Raw genomic sequence first — 17,031 nt, forward strand, 5'->3', positions numbered from 1 at the left:
GTTTTTAGCTAGAACCCTTATTGCCTCAAATGAAAATCAGAGTTCCCTAAGGAACAAAACATTAAACTAGCAGTGGCCTATTTCAATTCTTGATAACCACATCTAAAATACTTTGACTTTTAAATTTTACTTTTAAAGTTAAGACAAAAGCATGCAGCCACACTTTCCTGAGTGATAATAATTTATTCTTTTGACATCTTTCAGATATTTTCAAATACACTGCAAAAGTTGCCACTTAATACATTATATGCTTTGTAAAAATAGGTTTGTTGCCATTTAAAAACTTTTCTGAAAAAGATAATTTAACTCAGATAGGACTTTGATTCATTAAAAGTTCTGGCCCAGTGAAGATTTTATTTTGATTTTTTGAATAACTTACTATGTTAGTCTTGAAATGTGTTTTATCACTGTCAATTGTATTTTCAAGTCTTATCAAAATGTTTTGCTATGTTATTTATTTAAGACTATATGTTTTGAAGAACTTGTTGTGATTACTGACATAAACTATTTGTCCAATGCTCACAACATAGTAAATCAGTATTAAAGTAGAAATAATAAATATTATCCTTTCATAATTACATTTTTACTTTTATATCTTTTTTAAACTGCTTTCTTTCTACTTTATTTCAGGAGATAAGAACAACCAAGTTAGTCTTAAATTTTATAGAATCATGGCTGTATTTTCAAAAGATGAAAGCATACATCTTACTATGAAAAGCTAGAAAACAATACTGGTTAAAGATGTAGCTGGAACACATAAACAAGATATAGTTTTGAGATCATCTCTGAGTTTAGAGTATATGCCAAGGCAGGCCTTATTATGGTGGTGAATTCAGACCTAACTATACACACAACAAGGCCCATCTAAGAACTCATTACCTGTGGTCAAGAAGTTGGTACTTCACCTGTCCCAACTCTGTTATTTATTTAGTCTTTAAGTAGCTTTCCTTGAACAAATACAAAATATAGAAAACATGAAAGCAGGATTTATTTGATCAATAAAAGTAGTACTTCCTTTTTTGGTCTATACATTGAGAATTATCTTGCTTAAAAGTATGCAAATTGGTATTAACTCATTCTAGGTAAAACCTCGGGAAATTAATCATTGTTATTAGTTCTGATTTATGCTTGAATATTCTTTAAAAATTGGAAAAAAAAAACATGTTTTCAGGCATTAGCATCCTGTCTTCAGATTCAATTCTTTGTAGATGCTCTCAACCACTTTCACATGTAACTAATATTTAATATTCTTTATTACCTTGGATTAGAATCCTGTAGAACTAAGAGAACATTTCAGACTTGCTCATTTTAGTCCGTTTAAATTCTCCCTGGTTTAAACTCAACATCCATTACTGTACATGGCTCTACACATAGAACAAATTGTAAATTTAGTTAATTCTCCCACATCTATTTACATGGACAACAACAGAAAGAAACTAACACTGTTTGTTGTTTCTAATACGTCAAGCCCTATGTTAAGTACATGGTTATCTCACGTAATATTCACAGTACTCCCAGCCATTACCATTTTCCAGATTAAAAATCAAAGACAAGAGAATTAAAACAACTTGGTCAAGGCCACAGCATACCAAAGGCATAGTTAAAATTTAAGAACTAACAGAAAACCAATAAAGTTTACATCTAATACATCTAATTTAATAATAAAATTTACATGAAGTCAGGACGGGGATGTAATGAGAAATGTGGCTAATGATTCCTAAATCATTTCCTTCCTGCCGATATATGAGCTACAATGTGAAAGTTTTGCTTAATCTTAAAATAGAGACAGGGAAAGAAAAAACAGCAACAAAAAACAACGTAAAAGAAATGATTATGTTAGGGAGAAAAGAGCGTGGTTTCTGAACCATGCAGAAAAACCAGTTAATACTACTTCCAGTGACTTTAGATTTGAATCAAACTTTGCTTTGACATTCCTGGATTCTAAGAAAAATCAGGGAAACATGCGTGTTAAAAACTGTTCAGCAGGTATGAGTACACATTAGTATAGATCAATAGCTTTTCTTAATCAGGTGGCTTTGAGCACACTGTCTGGATTCTGAAGTCAGAGCAGGAAAAGAAGAGACAGTAGCATAAGGAGGATCTGTATGAAGTCTACAAGCTAAAAAGAAGTAGTTTTAGTTGACGATTCCCTGAAGACCAGATATTATCCTAGAAAATTCTAAGACTAATCCTAAAATGTAAATAACATTTAGAAGTAGCCTCAGGTCCTATAATGTGTGTGTGTATGTGTGTGGTGGGAGTGTGGGCAGGTGTTGGAGGGGTGCTGGGAGGAGGTAATGAACAAGAGTTTGCCTCAGAATCTTCCATCTTAAGAAGCAGTGTAAGCTGTACTGAGGCAGCTTGCCTGCCAATAACTTTTGTTGCAGACCTTAGCCTGGGGAAACATTTAATTTTGTAAGATTTGGGGTTGTTTTCTCGTGTTACTGAAAGTGAGAAAGTAAAAGGTTTATGCCTTGGAATTGTTTGCCCAGACTAGGAACTGTGACATTAAGCTCAATCCCATTTTGACCTAACTGCTTCATTTTTGACTCCTATTCCTCCAAATTAGGGTTTACTGATCTGTGACTGTCATAACATAACCAGTAAAATAAAACAGACTTAAAGAGAAAGATTAGACACTGAGTTCACATTTTCTAGATATAGAAAGTGAAAGGGGAGGTTCTCAAGGATGTATGCAGAAATATTTTCCTAACATGATTTTAAATGTTTGATATTTTTAATTTTTATGTTTAGTTGATTTGACAGGAAGTTAAAGAAAAGTAAAGCAACTAGAAAAAAATTCACCTGATAGCAAGAATTTCAAATAAAAAATTTTTGAGTTCTGCATTATAAATCACTGCTTTACTTTACTTGGAAATTCGGTTTATATTGAATTAAATGATTAATGAGGAATAGTTGCATTTATTTAACATGCGTTAATTTAATTATTGAGCTTATTTAACAATTTTTCATAAGGTTCTCTTTATATGTTGCTTATAAAGTCAGAACAAGAAAGTTCAGTAACGACTGTGCAATCCAGTTTGGCAGCCATTAGCCACATGTATTGTTTAAACTTGTATTTTAATTAAATAAAATTTAGGATGCAGTTCCTCAGTTGCATTAGCCATCTTTCAAGTGTTCAATAGTCACATGTGGCTAGTGACAATCTTATTGGAGAGCCAAGGAGAAAGATCACTTTCATGCTTGCGGAACCTGGACCAGAACAGTGAACCAGCATGGGCTCTAAATTTAGATAGACCACAATTTAAAATCATCAGCTGAAGTTAATGACACTTACAAGTTAATTTATCTGTGTCACAATTTTAATGTTTAATTCACAGGCAACATTTTCTGCATCGTGTCATTGTGGTTAGGACTCAATGTTGTGGCAGTCTCCGTTCAGAGTGTCCCAGTGTAGGAAGTTTGCATTGTGAGAATTAAAAGCATGGGCTCTGAAGTCGGAAAGGCCTGTGTTTGAAGCTAAGTCTGCTCCTAAGCAGCTATGTGATTTGGGCAAACTACTCAATTTTCTAAACACCAATTCTTGAGACTCAGATAACAATAACTACGACAAAACAGGCTTTGTAAGAATTAAAGAATTATCTGAGAAAATACAAGTAAAATACTTTACATAATGCATGGCACCTATTCAATAGCCACAGGCTAGTAAGTGTTCAAAATGTGAATTACCTGTTATGTTCAAGACAAATGTGTATACCACAAAATAACTTTCATAAATTTCATAAACTAAAACACAGAAAGTATAAAATGCTTCCAAATATAGAAATCACAATAATAGTAATAATTGTCTCTGCTGCTATTATTAAAGAATAAGATATTCCAGTAACTCAATTCAGTCATTATTAAAATAGGGTTTTTTCGTCAACATTTTACTGATTGCCAGTGTTTTAAATAATGCTTTTTATCTCACTATCGTTATCTTGGTTCCTTCACTTAAGAAAGAATAAGTTAACAAATATATATTTAATTTATGTTGACATAAACTCAGTACAATAGGATTCCTTTATTGTAATTTCATTTTAAGTGAATAACTATCCTTTTGCCACATACTAAGGTATCTTAAGAGATAATAAGTTGTCTCCTTACCACAACTCAATTTCGAAAGCTGACATTCACTCTAGGTCCTATGGCCACAAGAGTTAAATTTTAAAATGGACCACAGATGGGATTATTTTATTTTTAAGCACTTCCATGTATGCACATATGCACATTAAATTTACTTCACAGAAAGCCCTTAAGTGTTTTTAAACTCTGTTTGGAAAAGCCTTGAAATTTTAAAAGGAAAGATTTCGATGCATTGGTTGGTTTGTGGTTTTACCACCATGATTTTTATATGTGTAGATTTTTTAGAGATGATATTTAAACTTTATACTTTCACATTCTCATTTTAATCTATAAATCTTTTACACCATGTGCATTTTACGAATCATACTGAAATACAGGTGTGTGCATATGGCTTGAAGCAATGAAGTATTTAAAAGACATTTAAGGTCAAAAAAATAAGTATTTGTGTAGTAAAAAAATGTAAGGCTTGTATGGTTTATTTAGAAAGAATATTTAAAATGGTAAATAAAAGGTACTCTAAAATACATAAGAGTCTCACCAAAAAATTTGTGCAAGGCACTTGGTAGAGCATTTGTATAATTGTTAAAAATATTATTTTTTCATTTAAGGTTGGTATGCTTTTCAGAAAAGAGTAAAACATCTGTATTGTCAGCAATTCAAACAGTTTCTAGATTGACTGTCGTGGAACGGAATACTATAGTGAGTTGTTCTGACTTAAAATATCAATAACAGTGATTGTTAATGCCCTCAAGAAGCAGTAGAACTATAACTGTTGTAGTAAAAGCCATTTAAAGTTTTCCAGGGCTGTTATATTCATGTTATTGTGTGTGCTATTAATTAGGTACGTTTTATTTTTTCCAGTCTTTGACCAGTTGATGAATTTCATGTCATCTTTGAGTATGAAAAAGTACAATTTCTTAACAAGTGTTTATGCTCACTGTTCCCAAATAATAATTTAAAAATCCTGTTCTTATGACTTTGTTGATTTTGGGGGTAAAAATGAAATATTCTTCTTTTTAAAAATATTTTTGTATAGACAGGGTCTCACTCTGTTGGTGAGGCTGGACTGAAACTCCTGGTCTCAAGCAAACCTCTTCTCTCAGCCTCTAAAGATCTAAGATTTATAGGCATGAGCCTCAGCACCCAGCCTAAAACATGTAAAAGGCAAAGGAGACATGCTTCATAAAATGTTATTTCTTGGCTGCCTTTTCAAAAAAATATGGAAAAACTGAAAGAATATAAAATACATAAGAAAGTATTGATCATTCATAGACTACATGTACATAGGAAAAATAAAGAGATAAATGAAGGAATTTACTAAATGTAACTATCTCTTGAACATCATTTGTATCCAAATCCCTGGTGTTAAATGCTGTAGTCTACACAATGATAAATAAGAAAGAGTCCTGGATTCAAAAGAAAATAGTCCAGAGAAGGAAGTAAGTCATTAATAAGGCATGAATTTAAGCTACTATACAGTGAAAAGTTTTGTAGGGTTTCATTTGAGGGAGCTATGTCTGGCTGGAAGAATCAGAAAAGACTGTGGAGGAAGTAGAATTTGTGCTTGAAGGACAGGAATCCATAGGGAGGAAGTTTTACAGAGGAATTACCAGAAGTGATAAATGTAAGGCATGTACTGAGTACAAAAAATATTTTGGTGTGATTGGAATACAATCTGTTAAAGAAATAATTGGGTAAATGTTCATCAAATCAAGATGATAGATAACCTAAATGCTGGATACTGTATTGAATAGACAAACGGTACCCTAAAATCCTTTTGATGATACGACCAACAAGAACATTATTTTTGGAAGACAGAAAGAAAGATTGATATGAGACAGATTACATGTGGAATACAGGTGGGTGATTTTGCAATAGCTCAGGGACAGGATGGGGAGCACCTTCCCGTACCAGGGAAGAGCAGTAATGGCACTGAGAAAGTTTATAGGATGCCATGCTCTTGAGGGAGGAATCCATGGCCCCTGGCAAACAATCAGGGGTAGATAATAAGGGAGAGAGAGAGACAGTCCAAGTAATTCTGAAAATCTGGGACTGGTGTTTAGTAGATGATACTGATGATACCAGAACTGTAGAAATCAGAAATGTAAGAATTTTGGGGGTAGACAGATATGTCAAAATGACAATTAATTTTTACTGATACTTTAAAGAAATATTTATTGATATTCTATTATGTGCCGGAAGCTATGCTAAATGCTTGGGATGAAATGCTGAGTGCAAACAGATTATAGTTCATTGAGGAACACAGCTTTGATGCTTGGTAATACAAAGAAATATAAACTCAAAAGTAACAAATGTGAGAAGCACTTGAGACCAGAGAAAAAGTGCACCTAGGGAGATTGTTTCACCCATTAAAAGAGCTCTTAAACTGAAATCTGAAGAATAAGTAGAGGGATCAAATAGAAGACGGCAGCAAAAGGCCTTCTAAAACAGAGGTCGTGTGTATGCAGCTACAACCACTTACAGGGCCAGGTGCGGTGGCTCCGACCTGTAATCCTAGCACTTTGGGAAGCTGAGGCAGGCAGATCACTTTAGGCCAGAGGTTCGAGACCAGCCTGGCAAACATTGTGAAACTCCATCTCTACTGAAACACAAGATGTTAGCTGGGCATGGTGGTGCACGCCTGTAATTACAGTTACTCAGGAGGCTGAGGTACAAGAATAGTTTGAACCTGGGAGGCGGAGGTTGTGGTGAGCTGAGATTGTGCCACTGCATTCCAGCCTGGGTGACAGAGCCAGACTCTGTCTCAAAAACAAACAAACAAATAACAACAGTAACAACAAAAACCTCTACAGAATCTGACAGACGAGAAGGAAGATGGTTGTATAAGACGTGGAAAGATGGCCATGTTGCTGGAGCAGAGAGCAAAAGGAGAGGAGGTGCAATCTCAGAAAAGGGGGGGAAGAAAGTGCTACATCAGGTACATCCTGAGATTCTGTGTTAAGCTAGGAGCAACAGGACAACATTGAAAATGTTTAAGCATGAAAGTGTCATAATTAGAGGGCAAAGTGATAATATAGATGGTGTGGTAGCGAGAAACAGGAGAATTGAACCTGTTTAAGAATAATTCAGGGCCGGGTGCGGTGGCTCAAGCCTGTAATCCCAGCACTTTGGGAGGCCCAGGTGGGTGGATCACGAGGTCAAGAGATCGAGACCATCCTGGTCAACAAGGTGAAACTCCGTCTCTACTAAAAATACAAAACATTAGCTGGGCATGGTGGTGCGTGCCTGTAATCCCAGCTACTCAGGAGGCTGAGGCAGGAGAATTACCTGAACCCAGGAGGCGGAGGTTGTGGTGAGCCGAGATTGCGCCATTGCACTCCAGCCTGGGTAACAAGAGCTAAACTCCGTCTCAAAGAAAAAAAAAAAGAGTATTTCAGAGGAAAAAGAGTACGATTTTATGATATGACATGCATTAGAGAGAAGGAAAAGCCTGGGTAATTTCTGTTTTTGTATTACCCAATGGAGTAAACGACATGAGCGTCAGTGGAAAAGTCCACATAAGAAGAGCAAACTATCAGCTGAGTTTTGGACATACGCAGTTTAAGCCAGTAAGATAATTTTCAATTTCCAAGTAGATATACCCATAGCCATTAAAAATGAAGAATAGATATTGCTGAGGTTGGGGAAAAGGTCTAGAGATAGAGACCTGAAAGTCTTTGGCACAGAAGTGGTAATTGAAGCCATTAGAGCAAATGAAATCCTAAAGCAGAATACAGAATGAGATGAGGGAGACCAAAGACAGAGCTTTAAGAAATATCCACATAAGAAAATAGAAGGAATACATTCCTAAAAGGTTGGCAGGGAAGAAACAATCAGAGAGATTCGGAGTAGATGAATCTGAATAATAAAACTCTATGGAGTTTCATGAAGACCTAATTACCCATATTGCTCATGTATAATCCCTCGTATTTATTTAATGATACGAACAGCATTAAGATGTACAAATATTAACTTTGGTTGTCTAGACTCCCTCCCTCCATAACTTCAACACACACACACACACACACACACACACACACCCTGTTCCCCTCCTGTGTTAGTTAAATAAGAGGTAACTGGTTATGAAAGTTACTCTTTATTGTCCTCAATAATAGGTCTGTATTTAGACAAACCAATTCTTGCTATATTCTATTGAGTTCAATGAAAAATAGAAAGAGAAGAAGTATCTCCAGCATTAACTGTCAAGAAATTACAGCCATTATTTGTCTGCATTTAACTTATAGAGTGATTGTGGCATGAGGCCAAGTTAACTCAACAATGGACAGTATCAGCAACATAACAACAAAGTCACCGGGCTTACTTGAAAACTATAAAAGGATATTTGCTGTATTGTTCTTGCCCTTGGAATGCTCCTTCCTTCCCTTCCTGTTTTGTTGCTGCAGTAGGATGTCAGCTCAAATTTGCTGTCATTATTGTCATTTGGCCAATGAATATTATGAAATGTGGTAGGCACTTAACCTTATGTGAGTCCACGAACATGCAGTCTGAAGTCTGACTCTTTTAAAGAGGTTATCAGATTGGCCGAAAGTTCTTGGAATACGAATGTGATAAGGCTTGTCTCTTTCTCCCAAGTGAAAGGAACCCTCCAGAATGGCTTTGTATGTCATATAAAAGTTATGGACTTTAAGAAATACAATTTGCTTTCTCGGAAATTTTCAAAATTAGTCTACAAACTAAGGTAGCATCCAGAAATTCCATGAGAATTTTACTAAAAACAACAAAAATCTACCCTCAGGAGAAACAAGCATAAAACAGAGTTTCTTAACCTCAGCACTACTGACATTTTAGACGGAGTCATTCCTTGCTGTGGGAGTTTGTCCTGTGCATATTAGGACATTTAACCACATCCCTGGCCCCTATCTTCTAGATTCTAACAGTACCCCTAACTCTGACAAGAAGCGATAATCAAAAATTTCTTCAGACATTGCCAAATGTTCCCTTGGGGGCAAAATCACTGCCGGTGGAGAACCCCTGGCCTAAGAGAAGTATCTTAATGGAAAGCAAAAATGAGTAGAATTTGTAAAATACATACAGTATAATCATAATTTAATTTTCCTTTTTCACCATCTATCATTATACAGTATAATTGTACCTAAAGAATAAATGCAAGCCTTTAAATGGTAAAATCACCTACTCATAGTAACAATTTTCTAATCTTTCTTATCCTAATGAAAAAATAGTCAAGCTTTTTGAGATGGTGTTTGCATTCTTCTGTTTTGGATTTTACATTATAGTTTTGTTCATTCATTTATTCTCTTACTCATTCAGTAAGTATTTCTCTTTATGCTCCAGGCAATAGGTGTTGGAAACAAAATTATTAGTGAGATAAGCAAAGTTGCTGCTGCTCCAATGGAGTTTATATTCTAATAAACAAAAACACAGCGCACAAATAAGATTCAGCTAAGCAGAAGATAAATACAGTCTGCTATGATTGAGCAAGGATTGGCAAACTATGCTGGCTTGTTTTTGCAAATAAAGTTTTATCGGAACACAGCAACACAGTTACTTAAATGTTGTCTATGACTGCTTTTCTGCTGCAACACCAGGTCAGTCAGCTGGGATAGAAAACATTACAGCCTGCAAAACCTAAAAATATTTGCTATCTAGTACTTACAGGAAAAGTTTTCAGACTCCTCTAATAGAGTGAGGTTGGATGGCCAGTTTTGATTAATTGGAGAACAACATTTTGCAAAGATGATAGCTACTAGATGTTTAAACTGATAGCTACTAGAAAGAATCAGGCCTGAGCAGATGAGAAAGGGAAGAAGCAGGCAAAGGAGAGGCTGGAAAGAAACCCCTAAGGCAAGAATGAGCTAGTGTGGTTGAGAAATAGGAATGGTCAGAGATGAGATATGAAAGATAATGTGAGCCAGACCATGCAGGGATTTGTAGGTAATGCTAGAGATGAAGAGATTTACTCCAAGTGAGATAGGACGCTGAGCGGGATTTGAAAGTTTTGTGTGTTGTGACCTAAGTTACAGTTTAACTGGAATATTCTGGTTGTTCTGCTGAGAATATAGGAAGGCAAGAGAGATCATTTAGGAAGTGAATAGTCAAACCAACAGACAACAATTTCTTGAGCTGGATTATTAATAGGTGACGATGAAAAGAGGGAATGAGTTTGGGTTAAGTTTTGGAAGTAGAATTTACACGACTTGTCAGTAAGGTAGAAATGAAAGATAAAGAAAGAAACAGAATCAAGACTAATCCTTAGATTTTTGAATTAAAATATGTGCAGGGGGAAATGCGCTTGAGAGTTTATGATATCAGAACTTCTGTTTTGGGTTTATTAAATATTCATGTAGAAATATCAAGTAAATATATAGATACAAGATTCTGGAGTGGCAGGGAGAAGTCAAAGTTGAAATTAAATATTTGGATGGTATTAAAGGCCATGAGAGAGGATGAGGTAATTTAAAGAGATGTTGCAGATGAAGAACAGCAGACCGGAGGGCTAGTCAGCTCCACATTTAGAGATTAACTGTGTGCGAGAGGAAGATGCAGCAGAAGACAACAAGAAGTGATGTCTGGTGAGAAAGAAGTAAAGCCAGGAAAGTGTGTTGTCCTGGAATTGTCATTTGATGAATAGAATGCTCCACTGTCTTTCAAGACCAACTATTTATGTTCCTACTTTACAAAAAACTGAGAGTTAATGAGATTGGGTGGCTGGTCAAAACTAGTAATCAGTGGAGTGAGGACTAAACTCAGATCTTATTTTCTTACTTACAGAGCTCTTGTGACTGTGAAATACCTGAGGTGGATGCTTGATTGTTGTCTAGTGAGCATCTCTTTGAGGAACCATCTCCTCATTCATCCCCATTCCATGTGGGTGGAACGAAGCCCCCTAATCAGACCTTCGATCTTATGGATCCAGTAAATGTTTGGGGTATGAATTCATGATACAAGCAAGCCAGGCTAATCAATTTTTCTTAAGAATTTCTTTAAACTGTGGAGTAGGAGACTATTTTCACAGGGATAATAAACGGTGAGAATGACGAAAGCCTAGAACTTCCAGTGGCTAACTTGCTACCAAGTGGGAGAGGATACTGCCTAAAAATACGAACAATGCTGAGGCAACATGATAGTTGCGTGAGCATCTGGAAACTCAGTTGGGCCTGAGGATAAAAGCACAACTCCCCCCTCATTATTTTACTTAAATTGGTTTAAATTGAGTTTTTACCATTTAAACTTTTAGAATTTCTAGTACAACACTTTGACTTGTTTATCTATGTACACCAGCATATTTCCATCTGTACATAAAAGATGCTTAATAAATATTTATTAAATAAAATGGAAAGTGAATATTTAATAATAACATACCCTGATTTAAAATCAAGTCATCAGTTTAGCCATTTAACCTTAAAATGATTTTAGAGGCTTTTCCTTCCATTACTAGACAAAGGAATTCAGGCTCTGAGAAAAAATAGTTTCAACCAAAATTGTTGGTCTTTTCAAAATATCAACACTGACAATTAAATAATTTAACTTTTTTTTTAAATTTAAAGACATTCTCTTCTTTTTTCTCTCCCCTTTATTTTAATGTTTGGTGAATGGACAAATAAGAATTTTGGGCAACATTCATCTACAGGTTTCGGTTGCCTTTCTGTCTCTAGTCTTTAGAGTCTATTATGCCAATTGCCTTCTTTCCTACGTTTGTTTCCTTTGGGTTCTAACTTGATAAATTGGTCTTAAACCAAGTGTTTATAAAATTCCTTTTATGTCTCTAAGTTGCAAATACACCTATAAGATTATGAAAAATAAGTTATTATGACTATTGATATAACCAGTGTAGCCACGTTACTATAACAATATAATATTTTTCCTTTTGAAAATTGTGAGTGAAGATAATTAGAAATATTAGTCTTCCATTATATAGTGGAGGAAAAAGAATTTTCAATTATCCTTCACTTTATTGGAATCAGAATGAAAAATCTGACTTCTCTATCTAACTGTAGTGGCCATAATCTTGGTGCTAAATTTTTCTTTCTAAAATTACTGATGCTATTACCATTTTTATTATCAGAGGGAAAGTAATCCACTATTTTCTATAACTACCTTAAAGAAAAAAAGTAGTGAAATTTTAGCACCCTCTGGAATTTTTACTTTTAAGTGTCCACTTCTAGGGCCTATAAATATTCTGATTCTACCTACCACAGTCTCCCCACCCGTAAAGTCTTTACATCAGAAACTGTAACAAATCTGGTTTGCAGCTATGAGCAGGGTGGGCTCCATGAAATACATGACCACCAACCTCCACAGTTAACTCTAGTCACTGCATAATTCATTTTTACTACTGCTGTGTCTTTTCTGCTTTATCAAAAGTTATGATTTAAAATTCTATTTGTACCTTTTCTGGCTTAGTCTGAACCAGCTGTTTTTTTTTTTTTTAATGTGTCATGTTATTAATCAAATTTATAACGATGTAAAAGTTTCCTTTACTCTCAGCACCTCTCCCCACCCCCGCAATTTTTCACTATTTGGATCAAGGTAGCATTTACTGAGTACTTATTTTCATACATTGTGCTTTGATGACTACACTTAATTCTTTTTTCTATTTTTAATGTAGATTTTATGATACAAGCATCACTGAGGCCTCTGAGATAAATTCCACCCAGTTCAGTCCACTCCAGACTTCAAGTAAACATTTTTGTTTCCACAGTGATAAGGCTCTTTATCTAGTTAAGAATTACATATTAGGCCGGGCGCGGTGGCTCAAGCCTGTAATCCCAGCACTTTGGGAGGCCGAGGTGGGTGGATCACGAGGTCAAGAGATGGAGACCATCCTGGCCAACATGGTGAAACCCCGTCTCTACTAAAAATATAAAAAACTAGCTGGGCATGGTGGCGCGTGCCTGTAATCCCAGCTACTCAGGAGGCTGAGGCAGGAGAATTGCCTGAGCCCAGGAGGTGGAGGTTGCGGTGAGCCGAGATCGCGCCATTGCACTCCAGCCTGGGTAACAAGAGAGAAACTCCGTCTCAAAAAAAAAAAAAAAGAATTACCTATTAGAATCTGCTATGTATGAAAGAACACACATCTAAATTAGACAAGCATAAGAATATTTTCATCAATTACTGATTCGGCATGTCTCTTCAATTATATGTTGTATATGAGGTTATTATAAAATGACTTATTTTGAATTTCTATTTCTTATTGAAGCTTAACCTTTGATGACACCCCCCAAAATACTGAGCCATTCTTAATAAGCTCATCCATTTCAGGGATTAGCTAAATGTCATCTGGTGGCTTGTGTTGCATAAATGTTGAATTTAGTCAGTAAGAGAAATTAATTGAAGTGGATTTGAAAGACTCTTCCTTTGATTCTAGCAAAGAGATCCTTTAAGGTAGACTTGACAAACTGTCTTAGATTTGGGTCTGCTACTATGGTAAATGGTCCTATTAATCACTAGAGTTTAGTTGTGTGTGTGTATATGTGTCTGTATGTTTTAACTGATGAGTGATGAGAAAGTTACAATTAATAACTTTATTTAGGCGATCAAAAAGATGGGTAAAAAAAATTAACTGAGTAGTATGTTGGATGAAATAGATTTGAGCTCAAACAAAACAATGACCTGAGAGATCACATTGGTGGTAGAGAAGCCTCCCTTAATAAATTTAGTACGTAAAATGAACAAGTCTAAATATGCTTGGTAATGAAACAATATCTGCAAGAGTACTCATACATGAACATTAAACTTTAAGAGAGAAATACCAGAAGGTGAAGAAACAGAAAGCAAATAAGTTGATGACCATTAAAAAAAAACTAAGATAATTTATCCTAAATAATAGAAGGTAGAGGAAACTTTGTCATACTAATACACTGTAAAGAGTTTTCTACCAAAAGTAGATTGCATTTTTCTTTACAGCCCCAAGTGGCAGAATTGAGGTTACTGAATGTCTAAATACACAAATTTTGGCTGCTTGTAAGGAACAGCTTTCTTCCCATAAAGAGAAGTATCTAAGTGGGAATGGAATACTCTCTTTGTGTTTAAGCAAAGGTGGTTATATCACAAATGGGGCTGTATTTGGAACTGAAGCATTGAATCTTACCCAGATATTTCACTCTATCCTATTTCTCCATCTATCAAAACAATGATTATTTAACCAGATATTGTTAGATATTATGATATAACCCCAATCTTATTCCCCTTCTTGATGTCTCTATTTTTTAACAAAGATACATATCCATATGTATCTTTGATAAAAGTATATATTGTTATCTACATAGATTTATAAATGAATGTTCTTTTTTACTTCTTTTCTAAACCATATTCAATTAAAATCAGTCATGATCCTTTTTCTTTGAAAAAGAATGTCTAATATTCATTATTTTTAACTTATTTTCATTGCTGGAGCTGCCACATTTTCCCAGATCCTAATCTGCTCAAACACAAATCAGGTAGACAGCCTACTAACGAGAGCCCTTGCTACTAGAATCTTCATTTCTGTATTTTCTTAGATACTCAACTATATTAATAATACATCCCTCAAATAATAATTTTATTTTACATTTGACTTCTTTCCCTTTTTAAAATTCCCTTTGACTACAGAATTGGTACAAACTCCCAAATATAAAATTCAAAAATTCTGATAACTTAATTTTTACTGTTTATTGAATTTTGTCATTCTCAATGTGACCTTTCTGGTATCGGGGCTGATGCCATTCTTTCCTGGGGACATCAAGACTTGATTGTGTGACTTCATCTCCCAATCTTTAACCTCCATCTCTGAACTTCTGTTTCCTTCACTCAATATCCTGGAAGGTTTAGCTTACTTTCTCCGTGGTGTATTCCCTTACCTCTCTTGCCTAAGTTAAACATCCATTTCTTTTCTTTAGAGTAAGCACTGCAGTTACATATTTACGTACCTATGTGTTGAACAAGCTGGTGGCACTCACTTTACAATGCATTTGAGAGAAGCTCCAGATTTATAATATATCCCTGTTCATTTTTTTTAACCAATAATATGGTTTAATTGTGCACATGTAATCACAATTCTACAATAATACTTTCTACAACATTAGATTCTGAGAAAACATGTGGCAATTTGCTGTCAATTTGGAAAGGAAGCATTCACCTATGAAAGAAAATGCTTCCATCAGGTACTTTAAGGTTGAAGAGGCAGAGGACAAGCTATCCACAAGGAATTTGGAAGAGAAGCTTGTTTGGAAGCTGGATGAGCCATGGTAGTATCTCAAACAGTTTGTTATTTTTAGCTCTGCCAAGAAATAGCTAATTTCATGCAAGAATTATCTCACATCTGACCCAGAGCAAAGACTTCCTGGCTATTCTTTGTATATGCTGATGCAACAGGAGAATTGTTTCACGCTTTAAAAACCAAGTAAAGAACTTGAGGAAAAGAAAAGAGAGTTGTAGGATACTCAACAGTTTTGCTTTTCTTTTTGGCAGACTTATTTGTAACTGAAAAAGAAAAAAGACTGTCAAGACGTTTGGTAATTGGGAAGTATTGAAGTGGCTATTCTTCCCCGAAATTTTTATAAACCTCTTTTTCTAAGTTAGGTTCCTTTAGGAAACGGACTCACTGCAGGTGGTAGTTAGGTCTTTCTTTCTCTGCTGTTGGCATTCAACTCAAACAATCCCCTCACTCATTTATCCATATACTTATTTTAAAAATCAGTGTTTGCAATTTTGATTGCCTTCTCCACAATATTCTTGCGACTTGTGAGAATAAGATGAAACTTTAAAAATTGGTCATTTAGAGAGCAGGTATAGGGAATGGGGAAGTGCAGTAAATCAACTGTTTTATCACTCCAGTCCCTTTCTGAAAACTGCCTTCTAAAATGCTGCCTTTCATTTTCAAATTCATTTTTCTTCATATTCAGATCACCTTAGCTGGTAAGAAAGCCTTTGATCCATATTTTATCGGTATTACTCATATGAACACTCCTTTGTATTATATAGAGAGTATAAGCTACACATATCTCCTGACCTCACACTGCCTCTTGTCCTTGCCTGCTGGTCATGAAATTACATTTAAAATGTACATCTGTTTCTTCCTGAATACCAAAGATTAAATAGCAACATGAAACCTCCTTGATTTTCTCTTTTCATGTTGGAAATAGAGGTTTTCTTTTAATCAACAAGCAAAACAAAAACAAAAACAAGCCATGAGAGGAAATAAGTATATAAGTGACTAAATGACTTTCTATTGGGGAGGTGTGACTGGGTGGGAGTGTACATAATCAAAATCATCGATTGTACCCAAGCGTAACACTGGCATAAAACACTACCAAATGAAGACATCCTGTTATTCCTGCATAAAAGGTAACAATTTGGGAAAAGATAACATGTCAAGCGCATATAACTGTCAGTATGAGAAAATTTGTCATAATTTTTTAGCAGTCAGCTGGAGGAAAGAAGACTGAGAGAGAGAACAGGAACTTGCCTGGAAAAAAAAAAAAAACAGTAACAACAACACAATCTGAGTACAAGTGTACAGTGTGGATGAGCTCTGACATTAAACAGCATAAAGTGGTAGAAACTTGAAGTTGGTTAAGTAAAGCTGGCCTGGTCATATGGGCTTGGTCAGATTTGTGTATCTCAACATAGAAAAGGTACAGTAAAAACACGGTATTATAATTTCATGGGACCACAGTTGTGTATGTGGTATGTCATTGACTGAAATGTTGTTATGGGGTGCATGACTGTATATCTGTGCATTGCTCTTTTAATAGCAGAGGTCTCCTTATTTCCATTCTCATAGGATGACATGCCCTTTTATCTCTTCCTTTTAAAATTATCTCTCAACATACACACTTTGGTTTAAATTTCTCATTCCAAGATTTTGCTCTCTTCCATCCTCACATGACCTGCATTTATGTATAGGTACTATTTAAATTATCTTCTCCATGTTTCTCAAGTTTCTCTTCTCATTTCCAGTTGCTATAGCCTACAATTGTTTTGAGA

The sequence above is a fragment of the Saimiri boliviensis genome, chromosome 8 (assembly GCF_048565385.1).
Source record: "Saimiri boliviensis isolate mSaiBol1 chromosome 8, mSaiBol1.pri, whole genome shotgun sequence".
Taxonomy (NCBI): domain Eukaryota; kingdom Metazoa; phylum Chordata; class Mammalia; order Primates; family Cebidae; genus Saimiri; species Saimiri boliviensis.